At 33.7% G+C, this 8,795-nt stretch overlaps 1 pseudogene; it reads right to left on the bottom strand.

Moving 5' to 3' along the window:
- Positions 1–6,792: 6,792 nt before the first annotated feature.
- Positions 6,793–6,874, bottom strand: Rnu2-60 (RNA, U2 small nuclear 60; annotated as a pseudogene).
- Between the last annotated feature and the right edge of the window lie 1,921 nt (positions 6,875–8,795).

Raw genomic sequence — 8,795 nt, 5'->3', positions numbered from 1 at the left:
TTTAAAAAATATATAAAATAAAAGGTAGAGGACATGACTAGCCGTAAAGTATGGAGAAGACTTTTATTGTAGGTACAAAACAAAGGCAGAGGGAAGAGTCCAGACTGAACATGGCCAGCACACTAAACCTGACCACTAGAAGAGAAAGAGGGAGGGAGAAAAAGAGGAGACTCTGACCAACCTACCAACCTGGAGTCACTTAGGGTCAAAAGATCAAGAGCTCACCAGATCTTAACAGGTTAGAATAGCTTGCTGTTTGTTACAGCCAATAAGAAAGCAGTTGGGGACTTGAAGGGCACTTTTTATGTTCAGAAAATATCTGCTATGTTCACAGTGCTATATCATTTATTGCATTGAGTTTGTAGATGATGAATACAACAAAATGAACCCTAAATTGATTAATATTGCACATTAGAATGCCATTAATTTAGTACAATGGAACATATGTCTCCCGAATCTGATATCTGCTAAAACTCTTCTTTCTTTGGGAATAGAATATTAAGAATCCCATAATTTTAACATTAAGGGTGAAATAATAGGGATTATAAAATTATTAAACCAAAATTCAACTAAACAACAGACATTTCTGTCAATTTTTAGTAGCTGGTAAATCTTTAGCCATGCCAGATTAAGTAAACCTTCCTTGAGAATCAGATCCCATTTGCACAGAAGAATGTAATATGTAAGATAGTCTTAGGTATTTATTTATTAAAATTTAGTAGATAAATGAAAAATTCCAAATACTTATTTGCCTCTTCTTGCCTCTAATGTCTTTATGTTTGATTTTAGAATAAAATTATAGAGCAGAATGTAACTTTATTTCCTTCACTTATATTCAGTTGTTTTATATACATTGGAGACTACATATGATGCAGACAAAAATCATTCTAAACATGGAAAAAGGCCATTTTTATTTATTGCTAATTAATTATGCTTCTTTTTTCCCATCTGTAAAATATACATAAAGGTTGAAATGGCCTGTGATTAAATGGGGGTCACATTTGTAGAAATAACCAAAATTACTATTAAAACTGAAATGTGTATTTAATAAATTGTTAGTTGAATCTGAGTTCATGCAGTTTATTTCTCCAGCATGTTAAATAAGAACATTATTTTTCAACTCATTCTGACACTTTTTCTCTTCATACATTTACTATGTCAAATAGAAAACAATTTCAGAGGATCTCAATTCTCGAAAAACCCAGTTACCCATGTAGATGCTTAACTTCAGTAAAATCTATGTTGATCATTATTAAATTTACACAGAATAATTTCATTTATGCACAATGATTTATAATTTCTGATGCTAAATTACAGATATATCCAGTTCTTATGGTCAATACACTGTATCTGGTGCATCTGGTTGATGGCAATCAGTTTTCCTTATGACTTTCTACATCATCATTCCATAAGTTCCATAAGTTGTCTTTCTTTTGCCATGAAAGCAGTATTACTATCTTAAAAAAATCATCAGATATTACAAGTCTGGATTATGCCAGTTCATACCTGCTACATTTTACCTCAACTACAATGGGGCAAAAAACAGATATGAGACTGTGCCTTGTTCTAAACTTTGACCCGCACTAGAAGTTATGCATCAAGAGCAGTTATGTCAGAGAAATAGGGCAAGAGGACAAATGAATGATGTAAATCACCATAGTTTATGCCCAAGACATTGGTTGAAAGTCAAATTCAATAATCTGTTAAATCTAATCACACATTTATAAATGTGAAAATAGAAAGTTTGTTAATAGCAATTATTACTTTGATGCAGTGAAATTAACAAAATTTAATTCAACCCTATGAGGGTGGCTGACTATAAATTTTTAATTTAGGAAAGAAGTTTGCTTGAATTCTGTTTTCTAAAAGATTTGGGAATTTTTCTAGATGTGTTACCTAATAGGAGTGATAAATTAATTTGTAAATATGTTCTAATAAAGAAATATTTGATTTTAGAAGGAAGACTATTTAGGAGATTTGTGAGGGAAGGGCTTATTTCTCAGATTGACATGGGACTCAGACTTGTCTGAGAGCATACTGATGATTTGGGGGAAAAAAGGATCATGTCTGAATAAAGCTCCTGTCTTTTTGCTAAGTAATGTCATATGAAATGGTGAAGTCATAGCCAGGGTGCTGTAAATACCTCCTTGAAAGTTTGAAATTAGACAGAAGAAAGTTCATTCATGTTACCACATTATTTTTCTTTTTTCCCCCTCCCCCACATTATTTTTCTCAACATTTGTCAAAATCAATAAAGTTTATCTCAAGAATGTACACATGCTGAAGAATAGTCATGCTGTACTATTTAAGAAACTCGTAGTAATACCATAAGTACATTGGAAGTACCAACAGAAGGGCACAGTTACTAGCTGAAATAAATAAAATGCCTGCTCAGGAAAGCCAATACCTGCTTGAAGAAGGAATACGCAAGTGCCTGGTGGATTAGATGCCTCTTGGGGTCATGTCGTGTCTAATACTGTTTGTGGTTTTGCTGTTATTGTTTTTGTTTGTTTGATTTTAAGAAAAAGAAAAGGAAAAATTAGCCAGGTATAATGATTCATGCCTTAATCCCTGTACTTAGGAGGCAGAGCAAGGTGGATAGTTATGAGTTTGATATGTGCCTGGTCTATGTGGTGAATTTTATTCCAGCTAAAGCAAGATGAGAGCCTGTCTTGAAAGAATCAATGAAACAAACAAAAAAGCACAGCTAATCAGATGAAGTAATTAAAATAAAATTGTGCAGATGGGTTAATTAGCACAATGTTTGCTATGCAAGTATGAGGACTTGAGTTCTAGCCCCTAAACTCAGATAAAAAATGCTGGATTGGTGGTACATAATTGTAAACCCAGCTTGTAAATGGAAGATATAGGTTGATTTTTCAGAATCTCTGGAAAACTAGCCAGTATAAACCAGCTGTCTCCAGGACAATTTCAAAACACAAGAAGAATTGTGTTGTGACTGACTTTTGGATTCTAAATATACATCTACACCTATACATACATCTACACTACCTGTTCAGCCCCACATGAACATGTACACATACACACATAAATGGAAATTTTTAAATGGTATATAACATTGTCTGATTTTTATAATGTTCCATGGAATGACCTAGTTGATTAATGTGCAAATTAATTCATATAGTTATGATAATATTTTACTCATAGTATCATCATCTACCAAGAATATAATATAAATTAATCATATTCTTAGCCCTAGTTGCTTTATTGTCCAACAGGTTTTGTGACATTACTCTTATTGTATAAATGGAAAATTTTATCCTGTAATTAGTAGCTCTCAACCTTTGCCATTCCATCTCTAGTTTATAGTAATCACCATCCAATCCAATGTTCTTTCGTATGAGAAAAACTTTTGTAGATCTAGTTTAAGATTAAGGTCCTGTGCTATTTGTCTTTGGGTATATGATACATTTCACTCATTACAGTATCTTACATATTTTTTTCACATAAGTATGAAAGGCTGTCTTACTCCTAACACACAGCAAAGGCTAAATAACATTCTTTACATGTGTGCCTGTAGCATTATTTCTTTATCTACTCATCAGTTAATGAACACTAAGATTAATTATAATCTTGTAATAAATTTAGCTGGTGTTGTAATAAACATATTTCTACTACTGACTTCATGCTTTTGTATATATTACTAATGGTGTGGTAAGTTAGATTTATTTCTTTAAAAAATAACATTTTTAAAATTGAGGTTTAGAACTCTCAAGTAATAGATTTACAATTTTAATAGTAGTGTGCAAGTGTTTTTTTCCCCTTTACATTCTAACCAACAAATATCCATTATCATTTATCTTTTTTTATTGTTTATTCTTTTTATTTACATTTCAAATGTTATCTTCTTTCCCAGATTCACATCCATAAACCCTCTATCCCATTCCCCCTCTCCCTGCTTCTATGAGGGTGTTCCCCCACCCATGCACCACTTTTTGCCTCCCGATTTGTCTTTTTATTTCATGAAAACCACTGAAAGTGATTCATGTTTAGAACTGCAGAGATATTTGAAGATTCTTTTGTAGGCTATGCTTACTTAGAAAGATTGTGGAGGAAATAGCAGCCTTCAAATATAAGCTCTCAATTGTTTCTCAAACAATGAATTTGAAAAGGAAACTGTGGAAAGACCTATAATATCAACTTTATGAGAAAATGTGTATTATATGTGAAAAGCTTGTACCAGTGACTGACACACATCAAGATTCTATGAGCTTCAGTTATTGTTTTACCAGAATGTTTACTGTATATATTTGTAATATGACTAGAAACTTGTTTCCTGGTTTTCTGGGTGAAGTATGGCAGGACATTTATAAGTTGGATGAAAACACAGGGAGAATTGTTTTGGGCATAGTGCAGTGTAAATGGCTTTGGGTGTGGAATAGTTATGAGGATATTGGTGCCATTGGTGTTATTTGAGTCTAGTAATGAAGCTGTTGGTACCATTGGTGTTATTTTGGGTCAAAAAGTATAATGTAGAAAAATAGGTTATAAATGTAGCATCTCCAAATTTAATTTAATTTTTACCTTCAACAATATCAATGTAAAAGTTAGTTTTCCAGAAATCAAGATGTTGAACTTAGTAGATTATAGACCTGAAATGACCCTACGTGAGCTGGAGATAATAAAAAAAAGTATACCGAGCATTAAGATCCAGTGAAACTATGTTTCAAATAAATAGGGTTTTTGAAGACAGTGTGCATATTTTCTTGAAAAATATTACTGGAATATACTAAATGTCAGGTGATGAAAAAGCTGTTATTTGTACATGAAGATGTCCCTGCATCACTAGAATGCTTTTCTAATATTACAGTTGTAACATGTTGTGAATACCATTCTATGTTAATATTATTCTATGTCAAAAATGGACGGATCATGAAAATATAACCAAATTATTTTTTGTTTTCTTTTGTTTGGCAGTAAGCATGTTACTTTATAACTGGATTATAAAACTGTACTTAATTTACATACTTGTCTTTGGGAAAATGTCATGACTTATAAATTTTACATGAAGGACTTCAAAAAGAAGCTAGAGTAAATTGGAAACTAGAGTCATAAATTAGAGTCCAGAAGGAATAATAAATTAGATATAAAATTGAAAATGAATTAGAAATACAAAAGAAAACAGCAAAATAACAAAGTGAGAATTATTTATTTGGGCAAGAAGAGATTCTTTTCCTTGAAATCTAGGGTGTCATTAATTTTCATGGGAAACTAAAAAATTAAAAAATGACTTAATTATTTATATATACACATAGATTATTGGGTTGTATCTTTGTTAAGCAGACTGTGAAAGAACTGTTGATATCTGCTGAATATGATTTTCTAGGAAATTGCAGGGATTGGGGCTCTGTGGATCTGATCCTTTACAACCAGTAATTGACTCTCAAAGCACAATAAATCTTTTAAATCTTTTGCCTGACTTGTTGGTTATTCCATGTTTGTGATGATAGGATTTTTTTTCTTTTGCTCTCATTCCTTATCGCAGACTCCATTGTATTAAGGCATGTATTTATATAATAGTTCTATTAATCTTTACACCTGAAATATATGAAAGCCAATTGTGGCTCCTCCAGTATAAAATCATCCTACACATCTCAATTCACTCCTGACTCCTGACATGGGTCTTTGTTAAAAAAAAGTTACTGGTGTTTATCTATTGTGTTATATCTATTGAAAGATGACAAGGATGTTGCTGCTGAGTGCTCTCCCATGACTCACAGACAGAGTTGCCTAGTAACTATCCCAAAATAACATTGCTGACATACATCAAAACAGAGCATCCTGGGTTTCTGTGTCTCAGAATGAAAGGCACACAGTCAGTGCCTTCTTTTTCTTCTCATTCATTGTAACAGTTTAGAAATGCTGTGACCTTCAGTCATTGGTCTACATAGAGAATAAAAATTTGTAGTACATAACATTAAATCTGTCAGCTTCCTCTTTTTTTCTTCTATCACTGTGTGTGGTATATGCTTTGCTAAAGTTTTATCCAATCATGAATGGCCAGAGAATTACATTGAAGCCAGAACAACGAGTCATCTCAGTAGTTTAAAGTAGAGCATGAATTTTTCAGGTTTTGGGACGTGAATTGTTTTCTATTTTATTACTTACAGAAATAAGACCTGTCCATGGTTCATGGATGTAATTTAAAAGTTCCATTGTTATATGATCTCCTGTACTCTCTGTATGTGTGTGAAATGGTACTAAAGATACATTCAGAGACAGAGAGGTTGTCACACACACACACACACACACACACACACACACACACACAGACAGACACACACACACACACGGGGGGGGGTGAAGAAAGCAAATTAGCCCATCAGTCAAAAACTGTTCTTTGAAGATCTTGGTTAAGAAAGGGACACATTAGAACAAATCAGTCTAGTCAGGGAATCAGGTAAGCAATCTTCACTTTCTCACCCTACCTCTAATACTAATCCCTTGTCCCACCCCCATATGTATACCTCAGTCAAAGGAAAAGTTAAATATGGAAAAGTTCAGGCACAGAAGCCTCTAGTAAATATTGGACAGTATGAAAAAAACAAATCTAAAAATAATAGGAATAACAGACAAAATCAAACCACAGAAGAAAATTCCTTCATCTTAAAGTGAGTATGCCTGTTCAAGTACAAGAAGCATAAAACACACCAAGTAGACTGGAATCAAAGTTAAATTCCACCACTCCTCGAAAAAACCCATGATAATTAAAACACTAAATATATTAAGCATAGAAATAATATAAAAGCTAGAGAGTAGAAAAGTAAAAAAAAAACCTCCACAAAAACATTACATATAACAAGTAGTATATTATATACTACACTTGATCTTAGCCAAAAGGCCAAGAAATGATAAAAATAGCATATTAGAATAACACTTAACTTTTCAATGGGAACTGTAAAAGCAGAAGGGCTTGGATAGATGTCCTACAAACTCTAAGTCAGTACAGATGCCAATTCAAACTCCTATACCTAGAAATTTTTCCAAGCATCGTAGATGAAAAAGGAAAGTCATTCTACAGTAAAAACAAACATAAGCAGTGTCTACTACTAATCTAGCACTTGAGAAAGCTCTAGAAAAAAATACTTCTTTTTTCTGTTTTCTTTAAATTTATTTTTCTTGGATAATTTATGTATATACATTTCAATGTTATCCCCTTTCCCCTCTCTCCCAAACCCCCTTCCACCTCCCCCTGCTTCCATGAGTATGCTCCCACTCATATCCACTCATTCCCACCTCAATGCCCTGGAATTCCCCAACATTGGGGAAACAAGTCTTCACAGGACCAAGAACTTCTCCTCCTGTTGAGGCTGGACAATGCCATGCTCTGCTACATATGAGGTTGGACCCATGAGAGCTCTGGTTTGGTCTGGTTGGTTGATACTGTTGTTCTTCCTATGAGGGTTGCAAACCCCTCTAGCTTCTTCAGTCTTTTCTCTAACTTCTCTATTGGCTTTCCATGCTCAGTCCAGTGGTTAGCTGCAAGCCTCCCTATCTGTATCAGTAAGGTTCAAGCAGAGCCTCTTAGGAGACATCCATATCTGGCGCCTGTCAGCAAGTATTTCTTGGCATCAGCAATAGTGACTAGGTTTGGTGGTTGCAGGATAGATGCTCAGGTGGGGCAGTCTCTGGATGACCGTTACTTGAATATCTGCTCCAGTTTTTCCCTGGATTTCCTCTAGTGAGTATTTTGTCCTTCTTTTAAAAAGGACTAAACTAATAGGAGAGAAAGTGTGGAAGAGCCTCAAACATGTAGTCACAGGGAAAATTTCCTGATCAGAACACCAATGGATTATTCTCTAAGATCAAGAATTGACAAATGTGACCTCATAAAATTAGAAAGCTTCTGTAAGGCAAAGGACACTGTTAATAGGACAAAAATAGCAAGCCACAGATTGGGAAAAGATCTTTACCAATCCTACATCTGATAGAGGGCTAACATTTAATACATACAAAGAACTCAATAAATTAGACTCCAGAGAATCAAATACTCCTACTAAAAAATGGGGTACAGAGCTTAACAGAGAATTCTCTTCTGAGGAATATGGAATGTCTGAGAAGCACCTAAAGAAATGTTCAACATCTTTAGTCATCAGGGAAATGCAAATCAAAACAAGCCGGCTGGAGCTAATGATTTCATAAACAAAATGCATCTAATACATATAGAAACATTTCATCAAAACTCTAAGAATATAACTTCTTCTCAGCACTTCATGTAAGTTTCTTCAAAAATGACCACATACTCAGATACAAAGCAAGTTTCAATAGATAGAATAATATTGAAATAAGGCCCTGTATCAATTTATTTTCACAGATTTAAGCTGGATATAAAAAACAACATTATAAACAGAAAGTTTACAAACTCTTTGAAGTTGAATAACTCACTAATGAATCAAGAAAGAAATTATAAAATTAAAATCTTTACAGAAACTAAAAATACAGCGTACCCCAAATTATGAGACAATAGAAAGGCAATTGTAAGGGGCATATTTCATAGTAGTTGTGTGTCTTCATTAAAGATTAATAGACAAGAAGGACAACAATATATGCCATCCAGAGCCCCCAGAGCTCCCAGGGACTAAACTGCCATCCTAAGATAACAGAGGGATGGACCTGTGGGTTGAGGACCATCTCCTCCCTCAAATTTTAGAACAGCTATAATAATAAATGTAGCAAATTATTGTCAAAAATAGGCAAGTTGAGCAGTGAAATCAAATTGAAAGCCCAGAAATAAATCAATACACCTACAGACACTTGATAAAAATGTCAGAAAT

This window comes from Rattus norvegicus, chromosome 2 (assembly GCF_036323735.1).
Source record: "Rattus norvegicus strain BN/NHsdMcwi chromosome 2, GRCr8, whole genome shotgun sequence".
Taxonomy (NCBI): domain Eukaryota; kingdom Metazoa; phylum Chordata; class Mammalia; order Rodentia; family Muridae; genus Rattus; species Rattus norvegicus.
Note: the sequence above shows the minus strand (reverse complement) of the source record. Positions and strands in the feature narration are given on the sequence as shown.